Consider the following 19,264-nt stretch of genomic DNA (forward strand, 5'->3'; position numbering starts at 1 on the left):
GTACGTACGAGGCGGCCATGTTGGGGAGGTAGACCTTTTCTCTTTTTTTTTTGTCACAGGCAATGCATGGACATTTAAATTAAGTCGTAACCTGCTTATTTCTGAACCTATTTTCATGAGGTTTACTTTTTTGTCACCGCCAAAACGTTGACTACCAATACATAACATTTGAAAAAAGGCCCAAAAATATGTTTACCTGTTAAAGGTTACTTCCAGTTTTCTTGTCGTAATTGTACGGAGTTGTACCGTCATCCTCGATCTTTAGGTTTTCGTGCTCCCGTACTAGCTTAGCGTCACCATAGGCATGCAGGTCAAAAGGAGTGTGTTGTATCTACCTATTCATACAATGTGATGCCACTACCATAGCTGAGCAGATGGGAATTTGCTTTAAAAAAAGCATGGTCTAGAAAGTCACTGAATCTTTAATCAATAGCTATTTCGTCTACATCACTTAGACATTCCTCCCATAGTATATAGCAGGGGTCACCAGGTAGCCTCCAAGGGCCCCAAGAGTAGCCCAGGGGCCTGTTTTAAAAATAGCTCACTACTGACAGGACATTGTGATTTTCTCGAAATGCTGTAAAAGTGATCCATCCATCCATCCATTTTCTGAGCCGCTTCTCCTCACGCGGGTCGCGGGCGTGCTGGAGCCTATCCCAGCTGTCATCGGGCAGGAGGCGGGGTACACCCTGAACTGGTTGCCAGCCAATCGCAGGGCACATAGGAACAAACAACCATTCGCACTCACAGTCATGCCTACGGGCAATTTAGAGTCTCCAATTCATGCATGTTTTTGGGATGTGGGAGGAAACCGGAGTACCTGGAGAAAACCCACGCAGGCACGGGGAGAACATGCAAACTCCACACAGGCGGGGCCGGGGATTGAACCCGGGTCCTCAGAACTGTGAGGCTGACGCTCTAACCAGTCGGCCACCGTGCCGCGCTGTAAAAGTGATTATTTGAAAATGTGAACACTGGCAGTGAGTTATAGAAATAAATTGTATATTGATTCATCAAAATAGATTGTTGTATATTGATATTTATCTGTCTTCTAATGATTGTCATAAACCATTAATATGATCAGTGTTTTTACATAAATGAATATAATAATTCTTCATAATAACATATAATAATAACACATTATTAAAGGTGGCGGCACAGTGACTGACTGGTTAGCACATCTGCCTCACAGTTCTGAGGACCGGGGTTCAAATCCCAGTGGAGTTTGCATGTTCTCCCCGTCCGTCCCTGCGTGGGTTTTCTCCGGGCACTCCAGTTTCCTCTCACATCCCAAAAAGATGCATCGTAGGTTGATTGAAGACTCTAAATTGCCCGTAGGTGTGAATGTGAGTGCGAATGGTTGTTTTTTTCAATGTGCCCTGCGATTGGCTGGCGACCGGTTCAGGGTGTACCCCGCCTCCCGCCCAAAGATGGCTGGGATAGGCTCCAGCAGCCCACGACCCTAGTGAGTATAAGCGGGAAAGAAAATGGATGGATGACCATTAATAAAAGGTAATTTGAGCAAATTTGTTATTTCGGAAGTGTGTATCAAATTAGTAGCCCTTTACATTAATTGGTACAAAAGAAGCTCTTATATGCAAGTACATGTGCCGTCAGATTTTGATTCTGAATTACTAACACTGAATTTTTTTACCATAAAAATATTCAATGTACTTTTCAGCTAAAAAAATAATAAAAATCAACATATTCAGCTGCTAATTCAACATTGAATTTAACGTTCAGTGTCAAATAGTCAGTGTTTTTATGTTGCAATTTGTCACAGATTCCGTTCAAAACCTTTACGGACAGAATTTCTAGGTGCGGCCGAGACGTTGCGCGGGTCCGGTTTGGTGACCAAAGTATTTCATCTCTGCTTTTTGCAGATGATGTGGTTCTGCTGGCTTTATCAGGCTTGATCTTCAACTCTCACTGGAGGAGTTCAAGAATCTTGTTGGGTTTTTTTCACAAGTGAGAGAAGAATGGTGCAGGAGATCAACAGACGGATTGGTACAGTGTCTGGAGTGATGCGAACTCTGTATCAGTCTGTCATAGTGAAGAAGGCTCTCGATTCACCGCTCAATCTACATTCCCACCTCCATCTATGGTCATGAGCTGTGGGTCGTGACCGAAAGAACACGATTGCGGATACAAGCGGCTGAAATTAGCTTCCTCCGCAGGTTGTCCGGGATCTCCCTTAGAGATAGGGCGAAAAGCTCGGTCATCCGGCAGGGGCTCAGAGTCGAACTGCTGCTCCTCTGCATCAAGGGGAGCCAGATGACGTGGCTCGGGCATCTAATTAGGATGCCCCCCAAATGCCTCTCTGGTGAGGTGTTCTGGGCACATTCCACTGGGAGAAGACCCCGGGGACGGTCAGCGAGATGGGGAAGGCACGGAAGGAACACTGGAGACAGGGAAGAATACAATCTGGTGAGTACAGACGCAGGTTGTAGGATCATACAATCGTATCACAAACACCTGGGAGTAGGATAGTCGGCCGGTGAGTCACAACAAACGTCAATACTGAGGCAAAGGCTGTAGAACTTGACAGGCTTTAAATGCAGGTAGTAATCAGTGCTGCGTGAAGACAGGTGCGCTGCACTGGTGCTGCTGATTGCTAGGGAGACAGAGGGGGAGAGGGAGACAAGGCACACGCCACCACCCAAGCTCCAAAAGAGGAACGGCAGGGCATGGATCATGGCAGTTTTGTTTTTTGCTTTTTTTTATTTTTTACACAAATAAGTACTAACAAATTCAATATATACTGGCCAGGAAGTAGAATAAATAATCACCTAAACTGCTGTACACATTTTTGTTTTGTTTACAGTGATAACTTCACACAGGCTGGTTTCCAAGCCAATTCTGGGGCTTTCGAGGCTAGAACGCTCCCCTTTACACTAATTACAGGCAGTTTGAATCCCAACACTTTGGTTGGGCTTTTACACACATTTGCAGTTTTTATTGCTTAAAAATGCTTCCCAGCGCCTGCTGTATACGGTTAGGTTTAGGGTTAGGGAATGAGCTCCTGAGTTCCTTTTCTTTCTTCTTCTCTTTCTGTGTTTCCCCCTAGACTTATTGTCTCTGGGTTTCTCTGTTCCTCTATGTTGTCCCTCTTGCTGTTCTTCACTCTTTTAGTCTCTTGTAGTATGTTTGTCATGGGTGTGTGTTCCGGGTTTTGTCTTCCCCCCTGTTTCACACACACTTGCTCCTGTGAGCATCTTCACCACCTGTGCCTCGTTCACCCTAATTACCTATTGTATTTAACCTCGTGTCTCATTCCCTCTCGTTGCCAGTTCGTTGTACCTTGTCGTCGCGTTCCAGCATTCATTGTTTCCACGTCATAGACTCACAGTAAGATTTTACCCTGTTCCGATTATTGACCTTGCCTCTTTGCCTCATGTTTTTGGATACTGTTGCCTTTCTTGGATTGCCTGCCTGTGTACCGACCTATGCCCGTCTATTAAACCTCTCTTTTTGGAAACTTTCCATTTGTTTTGGAGTCGTGCATTTTTGGGTCCTATCCTCTGTTCCGTTCATGACAGAACGAACTGGCCATAACATGGACCCAGCAGACTCAGACCCGGTGCGCAAAGCCCTTCAAGCGCAGGGTCAACGCCTCTCGAAGCAGGATGAGCAGCTTGCTGCCCTCCACCTTCATCAAGAAGGACTGTCAAGGCATCAGGACAATATGATGAGACAGGTGGCCTTGCAGTTTGCACTTCTTATGAAAATTATTCAAGAGAAGGAACCAGTTGGCGCCACACCCAATACCGCCACGGTATTTCCATCTGAAGCAGTCACCATGCAGCCACCTGCCACCTCCGCTGCTGTCTTCCCACATCTCTCTCGACCGGAGAGGTTCTCTGGACATTCTGGGAATATTAAGCCGTTCATCACGCAGTGCGAACTCCACTTTGAGCTGCAAGCAGCTGCATTCCCCACCGAGCGGGCAAAAATCGCTTTCGTCATTTCCCACCTGACTGGTCGTGTGGAGGCGTGGGCTACTGCTGAATGGAGCCGCAATTCCGCCGCGTGTCATTCATGGGCTTTTTTCATAAAGACTATGGAGCAAATTTTTCAATTTTCCACTCCAGATCGTGAGGCAGCTCGCTCCCTTGTCACCTTACAACAAGGCAAGTGCAGGGGTCAGATTACGCGATTGAGTTTCGCATTCTAGCAGCTGAGAGTCATTGGAATAATCAGGCGCTACTCGATGCCTTTTTTCAAGAACTATCCGCCGCCGTCAAGGATCATTTAGTCCCGCTAGACCTGCCGACCGACTTGGACACTCTCATCGCTCTCGCCGTAAAAATCGACAAGAGGCTTTTGGATCGCGAGCTGGATGGAGATCGGCGGAGGGCTGCGTCACCGCGCACTTGGAGGATGAGCCTCGGTGACCAGCCAAACCAAGGCAGATTCCCTGTTTCCGGTCTCAACCCACTGACTAGCGTCCCCACGGATGAACCCATGCAAATGGGCAGGTTCCGTCTCTCCCCTGAGGAACGTCAACGCCGGGAAGGGCGGTGCTTCTACTGCGGTCAGTTGGGTCATTCCGTGAGCAACTGTCACGTCAAAGTTGCCGGTGCCGGTAGCAAGGGCACGGGAGAGGTGAGTCTAAATTTCATTAAGGAAGACCCTACACAGGTTCTTCCTAAAGTGACACTACGTTCTCCTGATCAAGAAATTCATACACCTGCATTAATTGACTCTGGTTCTGACGCCAACTTACTTAACTCTCTCCTCGTTAGACGTATGCACCTTAGAACCTTTCAAATAAAACGCCACCGCAACACCTATGCTGCAGACAGCAGTTTTATGGGCAAGATCACTCACAGCACTCAAACACTCACATTGACATTTCCTGATTCTCACTCGGAACGCATTAGTTTTCATGTTTTTGACGCCATGAATCATGACCTTATCTTAGGGAACCCATGGTTGAAATTACATAACCCCCACATTGACTGATCCTCTGGGCAGGTTATGTCATGGGGCAGCAATTGCGCCCGGAACTGTTTCAAGCCGCCATGTGATGTTCAGGGCTATGTTTCTAAGGACAATCTACAGACCCCATCTGGGGGTCCTGATTTATCTCAAGTGCCCACCTGTTACCAGGATATTAAAGACGTTTTTTCCAAGTCCAAGGCCAAATCCCTTCCACCCCACAGACCTTATGACTGTGCTGTTGTCTTGCTGCCTGGAACCAAACCCCCACGAGGGAGGTTGTTCTCTCTTTCAGGGCCGGAACACAAGGCCATGAAGGAGTACGTGGAAGAATCATTGGCAGCCGGGATCATTCGCCCATCTTCATTCCCTGCGGGAGCAGGATTTTTCTTTGTGGACAAGAAGGACAAGAACCTGCAACCCTGTATCGATTACCGGGGTCTCAACGAGATCACTGTAAAGAACAGGTACCCTCTTCCTCTCATCTCCACCGCCTTTGAGTTCCTGGAGGGAGCCAAGATTTTCACCAAGCTGGACTTAAGAAATGCATATCATCTAGTCAGGATAAGGGAGGGTGATGAATAGAAAACAGCATTCAACACACCAACGGGACATAATGAGTATTTGGTAATGCCTTTTGGGCTTACTAACGCCCCAGCTGTTTTCCAAAACCTTGTCAATGATGTCCTGCGTGACATGTTGAAGATGTACCAAGGTTCTTGGGGTTCGCAAACTTCTACAGAAAATTCATCAGAAATTTCAGTTCTATAGCCTCTCCTTTGCATAATCTTACCTCGCCACACAAACCTTTTGTATGGAACCCGCTTTGTCAGGCAGCTTTTCAAAAACTTAAATCGAGCTTTACCTCCGCTCCCATCCGTACTTTGCCAGATCTCAAACAGCAGTTTGTGGTAGAAGTCGATGCGTCTGATGCCGGAATAGGAGCAGTGCTCTCACAGAAATCTCTCAAGGATGATAAATTACATCCTTGTGCTTTTCTCTCCAAAAAACTGACCCCAGCTGAGAAAAATTATGACATTGGTGACCGTGAAATGCTGGCAGTCAAGGTGGCTTTGATGGAGTGGAGGCACTGGCTAGAGGGGGCACAGACTCCGTTTTTAGTATGGCCAGATCACAAGAACCTTGAGTATATTAAAACTGCTAAAAGATTAAATGCTAGGCAGGCTAGATGGGCTCTGTTCTTCACTAGATTTAATTTCATGTTATCCTACCGACCTGGTTCTAAAAATGGAAAGCCAGATGCTTTGTCACGTATTTTCTGCGAAGACAATTCTTTGTCCGACCCCAAGACTATGTTTCAAGTCATGTTTCATTTCCGCTTTTGTTTGGGACATTGAAACTGCGGTTAAAGGGGCTCTGAAAAACACTCTTAGCCCTGAAGATTGCCCTGAAAACAGGCTTTATGTGGTTCCGACCTTAAGGGGAAGAGTCATCCACTGGGCTCACATGAACCGAACAGTATGTCACCCAGGCATTGCCAAGACTCAATCAGTGGTCGAACAGCGCTTTTGGTGGCCTAATGTTAGGAGGGATGTTATCGATTACGTCAACGCTTGCCAGGTATGTGCTGCTCACAAATCCTCTCGTCAATGTCCTACTGGGGAGTTGCGACCCCTGCCAATACCACAACGTCCTTGGTCAGACATTTCCGTAGACTTTGTTACAGGATTACCGGCCTCAAAAGGTAATACCACAATTCTCACCATAGTTGACAGGTTCTCTAAAATGGCTCACTTCATTGCACTCCCGAAACTCCCCTCAGCTAAAGATACTGCAGAGTTAATGTTCAATCACGTATTCAAATTCCATGGTTTCCCCAAGAATGGGGTGTCTGATAGGGGTCCCCAATTCATTTCGCAATTTTGGAAGGAGTTTTGCAATCTCATAGGTGCTACCGTCAGTCTGTCATCTGGGTTTCACCCTGAAACCAATGGCCAAACCGAGAGGCTGAACCAGGACCTAGAGACTGGGCTCCGATGTCTCGCTTCACAGGAGCCACGATCCTGGTCTCAGAAACTGGTTTGGGTCGAATTCTCCCACAATTCCCTCCCCTCTGCATCCACTGGTCTATCGCCTTTTGACGTTGTGCATGGTTACCAACCATCTCTGTTTCCTCCCATAGCCCCAGAGTCCACAGTTCCAGCGGCATTGACCTTGGTGAGACGCTGCAGGAGGACCTGGGAGCGAGCCCGCCAGATGCTGCTGCGCCAGGGGCGGTCCTACAAAGCCACTGCTGACCGTCGGAGGACACCGGCCCCGAACTACAAAGTGGGTCAGCGAGTTTGGCTCTCGACCAAACATATTCCACTCTGGGTGGAGTCCAAGAAGCTCGCTCCCAGGTTCGTTGAGCCCTTCCCCATCACAAAGATCATCAACCCTGTCACCGTGAAGCTGAGGCTCCCAAGGTCAATGCGGGTCCACCCTGCTTTTCACGTCAGCCTACTCAAGCCAGCCCGGGAGTCCCCTCTTGTCCCGCCTTCCAGGCCCCCCCCTCCCTCCCGGTTTGTGGATGGGGGCCCTGTCTTCTCTGTGAAGCGGCTGTTGTCGTCTCGTCGGAGGGGGAGGGGGTTTCAATATCTGGTGGACTGGGAGGGCTATGGGCCTGAGGAACGTTCATGGGTGCCGTCTGCGTTTATCATGGATGATTCGCTCATTCGGGACTTCCAGGTTGCGCATCCAGGGGCCCCAGGGCCGTCTGGGGCTGGCCGTTAAGGGGGGGGGTACTGTCATGGGTGTGTGTTCCGGGTTTTGTCTTCCCCCCTGTTTCACACACACCTGCTCCTGAGAGCATCTTCACCACCTGTGCCTCGTTCACCCTAATTACCTATTGTATTTAACCTCGTGTCTCATTCCCTCTCGTTGCCAGTTCGTTGTACCTTGTCGTCGCGTTCCAGCATTCCTTGTTTCCATGTCACAGACTCACAGTAAGATTTGACCCTGTTCCGATTATCGACCTTGCCTCTTTGCCTCATGTTTTTGGATGCTGTTGCCTTTCTTGGATTGCCTGCCTGTGTACCGACCTATGCCCGTCTATTAAACCTCTCTTTTTGGAAACTGTCCATTTGTTTTGGAGTCGTGCATTTTTGGGGCCATCCGGCCACGTTTTCCATTACGGACCGTAGTCCACTGGCCGTCCCAACACATTTTTTGTAAATGTAATTATTTTAGTTTTTGTATTTGTTTGTATTTTTTATAATTTTTTGTTGCGTCGATCAGTTGTTTAATAAATTTTGAGTTTGCCTTTGTTGTATCAACAATTATGAGTTTGCCTTGTTTTGTTTTGTATTTATTAGCTAAGGTATATATTTACAATGTATTTTTATAATAATAAACCAAAAAAACTAAAACAATTGAAAAAATATTACCAAAAAAAAACCCCAAACCCCAGTACCCCCGTGTGCCTGGATGACGTTTTGGCTTTTGTGAGCCTTCTTCAGGTCCCTGGCACACAAATTCCCCAAGTGCAGCTATTGATGTTGTCACTCCGGGAGTCAAATGCGAACTGAGGTCGCTGGAGCGCGCTGGCCTTTATATACTCCCTCATTTGCATATATTGTTTTTCTTTTAGCAATGCACTGAATTTAGTGTTAACTTCACAATGAACCCTATAATAGCCAACTAAAAGTAATTTTCCATATTTTATCATATTATATCCAATGAGACTACTAATTTTGTCTTTATATTGTTTTTATACTTAAGGGGTTTTAAGTGTTTATTTATATGTTAATAGGTTTTAATTTCTATATGAATTTTATCCTAAATGAAGTGTATAATGCCAATCACGTTTAGAATGAGGTTTTATATATTTTTTAATGTATTCATGTCGTTTTAGTTGTTTTTATGTACTTTTGTACTTTTGATGTTTGTTTTTTTATTTACTGTTGTACTTTTATTGATTTTTTTTTAAAATTGTGTTTTTAGTATTTTTTATGAACCTTCATCTAAACAGTTATCCTCTCTTCACATGAACTGTCCCCATCCCCTTATCTTATTTATTTATTTAATTATTCATCAAACTTGGGTTAGGGTTGGGTGGGAGTTAGTGGTAGAAAGACAGCTAGGGTTAGTGAATTCCCAACTAGAAAAACCACTAGGGTTAGAGAAACCGCTAGGGTTAGTAGATTAGGGATAGGATGACAGTTAAGATTAGGGTTACGAAGACTGTGAGCGTTAGTGAATTAGGGTTAAGAAGACAGCTCGGGTTAGAGTTAAGAAGACAGCTAGGATTAGGGTTACAGAATTAGGGTTAAGAAAACAGATAGGGTTAGTGAATTAGGGTTAAGAAGACAGCTATGGTTAGGGTTAAGAAGACAGCTAGGGTTAGAAAATTAGGGTTAAGAGGACAGCTAGGATTAGAGAATTAGGGTCAAGAAGACAGCTAGGGTTCGAGAATTAGGGTTAAAAAGACCACTAGGATTAGTGGATTAGGGGTAGAGACACTATTAGGGTTAAGGTTGGGATTAGAGGTAGGAACACCACGAGGGTTAGGGTTTAGGGTTAGACGGTTAGGGTAGGGGAATGAACTCGTGAGGGTCTGGATAGTTAGACGGTCCTCGTACAGCGCACCCGTATGTCGCCCCAGGCCCCACTGCCCCAATTCCCCTTCCTCCATTTCTTTTTCCTTTCTTTTGGCTCTTTTTGTTTAGTTTGTTTCCCTTATTGTTGTTTTGGCATTTTTGTCCTTTAATCCATTCGTCTTTGGTTTATCTTTCCTTATGTTGTTTTTCATTTTGTTCTTCTAACCCTCTTCTTCTTCTTCTTCTTTTCCTTTCGGCTTGTCCCGTTAGGGGTCGCCACAGCGCGTCATCCTTTTCCATGAGAGCCTATCTCCTGCATCCTCCTCTCGAACACCAACTGCCATCATGTCTTCCCTCACGACATCCATCAACCTTCTCTTTGGTCTTCCTCTAGCTCTCTTGCCTGGCAGCTCCATCGTCATCATCCTTCTACCAATATACTCACTCTCTCTCCTCTGGACGTGTCCAAACCATTGAAGTCTGCTCTCTCTAACTTTGTCTCCAAAACATCGAACCTTGGCTGTCCCTCTGATGAGCTCATTTCTAATTTTATCCAACCTGGTCACTCCGAGAGCGAACCTCAACATCTTCATTTCCGCCACCTCCAGCTCTGCTTCCTGTTTTCTCTTCAGTGCCACTGTCTCTAATCCATACATCATGGCTGGCCTCACCACTGTTTTATAAACTTTGCCCTTCATCCTAGCAGAGACTCTTCTGTCACATAACACACCTGACACCTTCCTCCACCCGTTCCAACCTGCTTGGACCCGTTTCTTCACTTCCTGACCACACTCACCATTGCTCTGGACGGTTGACCCCAAGTATTTAAAGTCCTCTACCCTTGCCATCTCTTCTCCCTGTAGCCTCATTCTTCCCCCACCACCCCTCTCATTCATGCACATATATTCTGTTTTACTTCGGCTAATCTTCATTCCTCTTCTTTCCAGTGCATGCTTCCATCTTTCTAACTGTTCCTCCAGCTGCTCCCTGCTTTCACTGCAGATCACAATGTCATCTGCAAACATCATGGTCCACGGGCATTCCAGTCTAACCTCATCTGTCAGCCTATCCATCACCACTGCAAAAAGGAAGGGGCTCAGGGCTGATCCCTGATGCAGTCCCACGTCCACCTTAAATTCTTCTGTCACACCGACAGCACACCTCACCGCTGTTCTGCTGCCCTCGTACATGTCCTGTATTATTCTAACATACTTCTCTGCCACTCCAGACTTCCGCATGCAGTACCACAGTTCCTCTCTGGGTACTCTGTCATAGGCTTTCTCTAGATCTACAAAGACACAATGTAGCTCCTTCTGACCTTCTCTGTACTTTTCCATCAACATCCTCAAGGCAAATAATGCATCTGTGGTACTCTTTCTAGGCATGAAACCATACTGTTGCTCGCAAATACTCACTTCTGTCCTGAGTCTAGCCTCCACTACTCTTTCCCATAACTTCATTGTGTGGCTCATCAACTTTATTCCTCTATAGTTGCCACAGCTCTGCACATCACCTTTGTTCTTAAAAATGGGCACCAGTACACTTTTCCTCCATTCCTCAGGCATCTTCTCACGGACTAGAATTCTATTGAACAAGCTGGTCAAAAACTCCACAGCCACCTCTCCTAGATGCTTCCATACCTCCACAGGAATGTCATCAGGACCAACTGCCTTTCCATTTTTCATTCTCTTTAATGCCTTTCTAACTTCCCCCTTACTAATCATTGCCACTTCCTGGTCCACCACACTTGCCTCTTCTACTCTCCCTTCTCTATCATTTTCCTCATTCATCAACTCCTCGAAGTATTCTTTCCATCTACCTAGCACACTGCTGGCACCAGTCAACATATTTCCATCTCTATCCTTAATCACCCTAACCTGCTGCACATCCTTCCCATCTCTATCCCTCTGTCTGGCCAGCCTGTATAGATCCTTTTCTCCTTCTTTAGTGTCCAACCTGCCATACATGTCATCATATGCCTCTTGTTTTGCCTTTGCCACCTCTACCTTTGCCCTGTGTCGCATCTCAATGTATTCCTTTCGCCTCTCCTCGGTCCTCTCAGTGTCCCACTTCTTCTTAGCTAACCGTTTTCCTTGTATGATTTCCTGTACTGTGAGGTTCCACCACCAAGTCTCCTTCTCTCCTTTCCTGCCAGAAGATACACCAAGTACTCTCCTGCCTGCTTCTCTGATCACCTTGGCTGCAGTGGTCCAGTCTTCTGGAAGCTCTTCCCGTCCACCGAGAGCCTGTATCACCTCTTCCCGAAAAGCTGCACAACACTCGTCCTGTCTCAGCTTCCACCACATGGTTCTCTTCTCTGCCTTTGTCTTCCTAATTTTCCTCCCCACCACCAGAGTCATCTTACACACCACCATCCTATGCTGTCTAGCCACACTCTCCCCTACCACTACCTTACAGTTGGTAACCTCCTTCAGATTACATCGTCTGCACAAGATGTAATCCACCTGTGTGCTTCTACCTCCGCTCTTGTAGGTCACCCTATGTTCGTGCCTCTTCTGGAAAAAAGTGTTCACTACAGCCATTTGCATCCTTGTTGCAAAGTCTACCACCATCTGTCCCTCCAAGTTCCTTTCCTGGATACCGTACTTACCCATCACTTCTTCATCACCCTTATTACCTTCACCAACATGTCCATTACAATCTGCACCAATTACGACTCTCTCTCTGTCTGGGATGCTCAGAACTACATCATCTAGCTCCTTCCAGAATTTCTCTTTCACCTCTAGGTCACATCCTACCTGTGGGGCATAGCCACTAATCACATTACACTTAACACCCTCAATTTCAAATTTCAGCCTCATCACTCGATCTGATACTCTTTTCACCTCCAAGACATTCTTAGCCAACTCTTCTTTTAAAATAACCCCGACTCCATTTCTCTTCCCATCTACACCATGGTAAAATAATTTAAACCCTGCCCCTAAACTTCTAGCCTTACTGCCTTTCCACCTGGTCTCCTGGACACACAATATATCAACCTTTCTCCTAATCATCATGTCAACCAACTCCCGAGATTTTCCTGTCATAGTCCCAACATTCAAAGTCCCCACATTCAGTTCTAGGCTCTGTGTTTTCCTCTTCTCTTTCTGCCGAAGAACCCGCTTTCCACCTCTTCTTCTTCTTCTTTGACTTCGACTTCGACCCACAGTAGCTGAATTTCCAACAGCGCCCTGCAGGTTGACGGCGCCGGTGGCGGACGTTGTTAACCCGGGCCACGACCGATCCGGTATGGAATTCTTTGGATGAACGCTCATATTTGTTTGGCAAGGTTTTAAGCCGGATGCCCTTCCTGACGCAACCCTCTGCATTTATCCGGGCTTGGGACCGGCCTACAGTTTGCACTGACTTGTGCCCCCCATAGGGCTGCATTGTTCTTCTAACCCTCTACTTTTTGTTTTTATGTTAGAACAATTTGTCTTTGTGTAATTTCTGTTTGTCTTTAGTTATTCTTAACTTAATACATTTAGAATGTAACTGTTTTTCTTCCAATTAGCCTAATTTGGCGTGCCAACCTCCTTCCATTAGTTACTTTGTGTTCCGTCCATCCTCCAATTTAGGTTTAAGTTTGTTTGTCCTGATTTGACCTTATCATTTTGTTCTTTCTAATCCTTTATTTTGGCTCAATACACTTATTTTGGTTCAACATCTTTCTTGAGCTTTCCTTCTTTCTCCTAACCAAACTTGGCCCCCTATCCCTAAAACAAAAATGGCATATCCGCCCAAACAAAAAATAATGCCCCCCTCCCCATCACTCCGGCATCATTCCCCTGAGTAAGCCTTCTCACGACGTTTCGGCTTTTCTAAGCCTTCTTCAAGCACTGCTTACTCATATTTTCTGAGACTTATTTTCTTCTCTTTCGGTGTTTCCCTTGGACTTCTTGTCTCTGGGTCAATTTCTGTTCTTCTGTTTCTCTGTGTTCCTTTTCTTCTTCTGTATTGTTTCCCCAAGATGCCTTTCTTTGAATAAAATCTCTTGTTTTTCGCTCTTGTAGCTGTTCCTCTTTCCGTTGATTTTCTTCAATTGTGGTTTCTTTACCGTGTCCTCTAATTTACTTGTGCTTTTCTTTCCGTTCCTCTTCCTTGTTTGTGGTTTCTACTTGGTCTTTTCCTTTTCTGTCTCTGTGTTTCCCCTGGACTTCTTGTCTCTGGGTTTCTCTCTTTCCATCTCCTCTTCTTAGTCTTTCTTCTATTTCTCTTTCTGTGTTTTCCCTGGACTTCTTGTCTCTGGGTTTCTCTGTTCCTGTATATTCTTCCCTTTACTGTTCACTCTTTTAGTCTTTTATATGCGTGGCTTCTTCTTTTTCCTTCGTTTGGTATATATTTATAGCCCAATTAGGGATTTCAGCTAGGGTTGGGTTAGAAGGAGAGGATGATCAAACATCCCATGCACAGGCACAAATATATCAGTGACTCCTACTTCCCTGTATTATTATCAGTAAATAAATCTGAGCCCATATTTTGTTTCATTTTCATATGAGACCGTATTTCTATATTTTTAATATGAAGGGGAACATTAGTACAAAACCACATGTGCCAAAATAATTCTATATTTTTTCTCTAGCACATATATAGAAATATTCAAATCCATTCCAGGATCAGTCCCACACCAGAAAATGCGAGAAAATAAATAAACTACCAGCAGAGGGTGGTAGAGGGTCAGAGGCCAGGGCCAAACAGGTACCCAACAGGTAAAGGTTAAAATCCCAACTCGGCCAGTCCGTCCTATGCATTCAACCAATCAACTCTAAGGTTAGGGCTACAAAAACTGACCGCATCCACAGTAGACATATGGTTAAGGTTAGAGTAAGATTAGAATTAGGGATATCCCATGATATTAAACTCCTCTAAAAGAAAGGGGGGCAGAAGGAAACAAAAAAAAAAGGGGGAAACGAGGAGGGAATTTTAAGGTTAGGGTTTATGGAAGAAATTTACTTCCCAAGTAGCAATAGGTTATAGGTTTCTTTAATATTAAGGTTATAGTTTTCCTTAAAGTTAGGGCTATACATTTCTTAAAGGTAAGGCTATAGGTTTCTTTAAGGTTAGGGCTAATTGGTAAAATTTCATAAAGCCCATCCCTTATATATTCTCTAGGAACAGTTCAGCTGAAAAAAGAAAAGAGGCAAAAAGCCCAACTATGCCATAGTGTGAGCTCATCCAAATAATCCAATTTATAACAATAACAATCAGTCAATAGAAAAATAATCAATATATATTACACTATAAAGTCATGCATATTATATCACAAATGTAATACACAACAATACGGGCTATTTGTCATTCACATAAATTAGCTATTCATTTGTATATAATTGTATTTAATTTTCCAAACAGACTTCTCTTTTTCATTTAAGCTCCCCGTTCCCCACAGCCTCCCAATGCAAAGTCCCCAAAACCTCTTAAGGTTCACCAAAACCATCTGAAAAAAACGCATCTATAAATAATCCAATGCCCCCCTCTATTAGTATTTCTCATTGAGTCCATTCGGGTCAATCGTATCCAGCTTTCGGATCCAATTTCGTCCACCCTGGATCTCTGATTTTTCGTCCAATCCCTTTTGCTTTGCAAACCCTATATCCCAGATTCTCTATCCCACACATGACAAAATGACAATAACATACCATACTACAACTTTGTTGTCTAATATGATAATGATGTTCCAAAATTCTGGTTTTTAACGATCTTCCTGTCTCACCTATATAAATCTTATTGCACTTTTGACATTGAACAGCATAGACCACATTTTCGCTTGTAGGACCCAGCCGTTGACATATCGGTTGACCCTGGCCTGTGATCCTATTAAATATAAAGGGTGAGTACCCTAAAAAGGCCACCTGCTTACTAGCTTTAACATTTCTATGATGTTCCAAAGCAGTATGAACCAATAGAGCTCCCAAATTAGGGTTCCTTCTAAATGCAGTGATTATTTTAAAACGTTTCAATGGTTCACATCTCTCCAGAATCCATTTAAAATTGTCTTTCAACCATACATTGAAATGATACAAATGTCGTGAGTACGTCATGACCACTGGAATGAGTGGGGGATCCTCCCTCCTCTCCCTGTGACTGTTCGCCTCTTGGAACAGGAGTGAAACCTCTGCCTTGATTTTACGAAGGAATCGTTTTGAATAACCTCTTGGTCTTAAAGCTGTAAAAAGACTCCCGGTGGCTAACTCTACATCCTCAGGATAAGTACAAATTCTATTAAATCGGATTAATTGTGCTTTAGCAATACCTTTAAAGGTGTGTTTTGGATGATAACTGGTCTTATGTAATAATGCGTGTCTATCGGTTTCCTTAAAAAACACCTTAGTAGCCAGAGTTTTATACCCATCTTCCGTCCTTTCCACAAAGTAAACAGTAGTATCCAAAAATTCTATACTTTTTTGTTGTATATTATGTTTTAATAACATTTGTAGGAACTCTTGAAAGTCCGCTATCGAACCGCTCCAAAGGCCAAACATGTCGTCCAAATATCGTAAATACAGAAGGGGCTGGTGATGACATTTTAGAAAAGCTGTTTGCTTCCAATCTGCTAAATATATATTAGCATATGAGGGAGAATATTTCCTACCCATCGAGCAAACACAGCCTTGAAGATAGTGTTTACCATTAAATTCAGATTTGAAAAGGACACTTTCACACCCCACACCCACCCGGCCGCACCACCGATCACAATCACACCTCTGCGTTAACCATCCACGAACAGGATGTGAGGCGCATCTTCAAACAACAAAAGATTAACAAAGCGGCAGGCCCGGACCATGTGTCCCCATCCTGCCTCAAAGTCTGCGCGGACCAGCTCGCTCCAGTCTTCACTCAGATCTTATAAAATACATGGTTCTGTCATGGTCTGTGTTTTGGTTTGGGTTGGGTTTAGTTTTGTTCCATGTTTTCCTGTGGTCCATGTTTGTCGTGTGCTCATTAGGTTGTTGTGTCCACCTGTTCTCGTCTACCTTGTGTCGACCAATCAGCTCTCTCCAGCCACTCGTGTCTTGTCCAGGTGTTCCTCGTTGTCTCGTCAATTTGTTTGTATTTAGTTCCCTGCTTTCTTTCAGTCCTTGTCGGTTCATTGTCGTTGTCACACGTCTTGCCATGTCATAGTCGCCAGTTGTTTAGTCGCCAGTTGTTTTAATCATTGTGATTAAATATTATTATTTTGAGATTCCCGCACTCCTGCCTTGCCTCCCTGCTTCCCTGCAATTGGGTCCACCATGTTCTTGCCTTGCGTTCCTCGCCTTCGCCCTAACCACGTACGTGTCAGAATGAACCGACCAGAACAGGACCCAGCGGGAAGAACATGGCGTCACCCTGGACGCCACCAAACTGCCTCCCACCGTCCTCAGCCTGCCATCCATACCTACCCTCCTCCAGTAAGCCCTATCGTTCAGTCTTTTCTGTCCTTTTCATCGGGTCCCCCCACTTGTCCTCGTTATTCACCATGCCCTACTATTTTACATCCACATGTTTCTTTAGATTCAGATTTTTCTGATTGTGAAGATGGCCCTGATTTAGTTAACCTCCTGTCTGATTCTGACTCTGACACAGATTTAGATTTTTCTGGTTCCTTCCTAAGTTTATCCCGTCCTCGTCCGTTTTTGTCACGTCTCCCCGTTTCCAACCCCAGTGAGTCCAAATCCTTTCCCTCTGACCTTTTCTTGGGCACCCGTTTGGCCATCTACCCGGGACCGCCGCGTGGTGGTCAATACAATTTGTTTGTATTTAGTTCCCTGGTTTCTTTCAGTCCTTGTCGGTTCATTGTCGTTGTCACACGTGTTGCCATGTCATAGTCGCCAGTTGTTTAGTCGCCAGTTGTTTTAATCATTGTGATTAAATATTATTATTTTGAGATTCCCGCACTCCTGCCTTGCCTCCACCATGTTCTTGCCTTGCGTTCCTCGCCTTCGCCCTAACCACGTACGTGACAGGTTCCTTTAAATGGTGACCCCGACGTGATCCTGGAAGGGCATAAGATAAAATGACAGAGGAGTTGACAAGGATTCAATTGGACTGCAATCTCCCCGATGCACCGACAGAAAAAGGTGAGCGGAAACCTGTTTGATTAAATCACGAATTCTGCACATTGGAAGTTGTGAAATTTGGGAGACTTGTGGTACAGTTGTTTCATTGTCAATAGTTATTAGGACTTTGTGTTGTTATTGTTGTATTAATCGGAAGTCAGGGTAACAGAGGACCTGACGTCAGGGTAACAAAGTTCCTGACAAACCAGGATAATAGAAAATCCTGGGAGACAGTAGGGTAACGAGGCACCTAGTTGTCCCGTCGTAGACTGACTTGAAATCGGACGCGGTTTCAAATTGTAACGTTTCGGTAGACGTTGGGGATTTTGGGACCCCCAAAAACCGATTTAGAATAAGATGAGTGTGCCACCAAAACCCTGGGTTGTGAATTGGACAGTCAAGTGTAGAGGTAATGAATGTGATATGTGTCGGAGTGATTACCAGAAGTCATTGGAAAGAAACAAGCAGGATTTAGAAGTGTGTGGGCAAAGTTGAAAATGAAAAAGGAATGTAAGTTGTTTCACGTAACAGATGAGTTTCAGAAGGAAGAAAGAGAGGTTATTCTGAAAGGAAAAAAAGATGAAGGAAAAGTTGGACGCTGCAGGGGGGAGAGAGAAAAAAGATTTGAATAAGAAAATAGAAGAGAATGAAAAATTGAGGAGAAAAAATGAATGAGAATTGTCTGGTGTGCCATGGCAGCTGTTCAGCGGAAAACAAAAACAAAAAGAGTGACAAATTCCCCCGTTGAATACAATTTACGGACCTTCCCGAAAACGGCCCCCAGTGACGTCCCTATATCCGGCGTTGCCGGTCAAGGGAGCTGCTCAAATGACAGACCAATTGTAGAGGGGAACTAAAACTCCTATCAATTCCGCACGAGCCTGCATTAAAAAAGGTGGGTTAATATACAAAAATTGTCTTTAAAAGATTTTGAGTTTTTACATAAACGGCTGCCCGGACTGGCTGCTGTTGGTGAAATTTGGATCCAGGGGCTGAAAAAGTTGACGGACAGCATGAGCCTGGCGTGTGCTGACGTAAGTTTGCGGTCATCCGTGACATGTTCCCACTCTCCGAGCCGACGGTGACGAGGCACCCGGACTACAAACCTATCATGGATCCCAATTCTCACTTTGAAAATTGCATAAGTATTTGGACAGATAAGACAAGGTCACATCCCTCCCGTTTAAGGGAGGCAAATGTTATTTATAGAATTACTTTGCGTGACAGATTGCCAGCTGAAGTTAGGACTGAACTTTTAAAGACCCTGACCTCATGAAAGGGGGAGATAGCTACTTTAATTGTCATGTGTCACACCATTTAAAACTTTTTGTCGACAGACAACACAAATCATCAGATGAGGTAAAGGACATGCAGGAACAACTTTTGAAGTTACAATTGGCCCAGGCCCGTAATGTGGCCATTAAATAAATAAATAAATAAATAAATAATAAAAAATGGAAGCAGAAAAGCAGATGTGGATGGCGCAGGGGTCAACGGGAGTCGTCGCGGATACACCAACGGGGGCAAAGGAAGGGCTCGCCATCCTCCACCGGACCAAGCATGCTTCAACTGCGCTCAGCATGGACACTGGTATCGTCAATGTAATGCTCCCCCACTGATGCAACAGAGACCTCCATTGGGACCCCGAGGGGCCCCACCTCAATGAGGAGGCTACAGAGCTCCATGCGGCGGACCGTGATGAACTGTGAGTGGGAAATTGTCCGCCGGTTGGAACATGGTGCAACA

This window comes from Phyllopteryx taeniolatus, unplaced genomic scaffold (assembly GCF_024500385.1).
Source record: "Phyllopteryx taeniolatus isolate TA_2022b unplaced genomic scaffold, UOR_Ptae_1.2 contig_28, whole genome shotgun sequence".
NCBI lineage: Eukaryota > Metazoa > Chordata > Actinopteri > Syngnathiformes > Syngnathidae > Phyllopteryx > Phyllopteryx taeniolatus.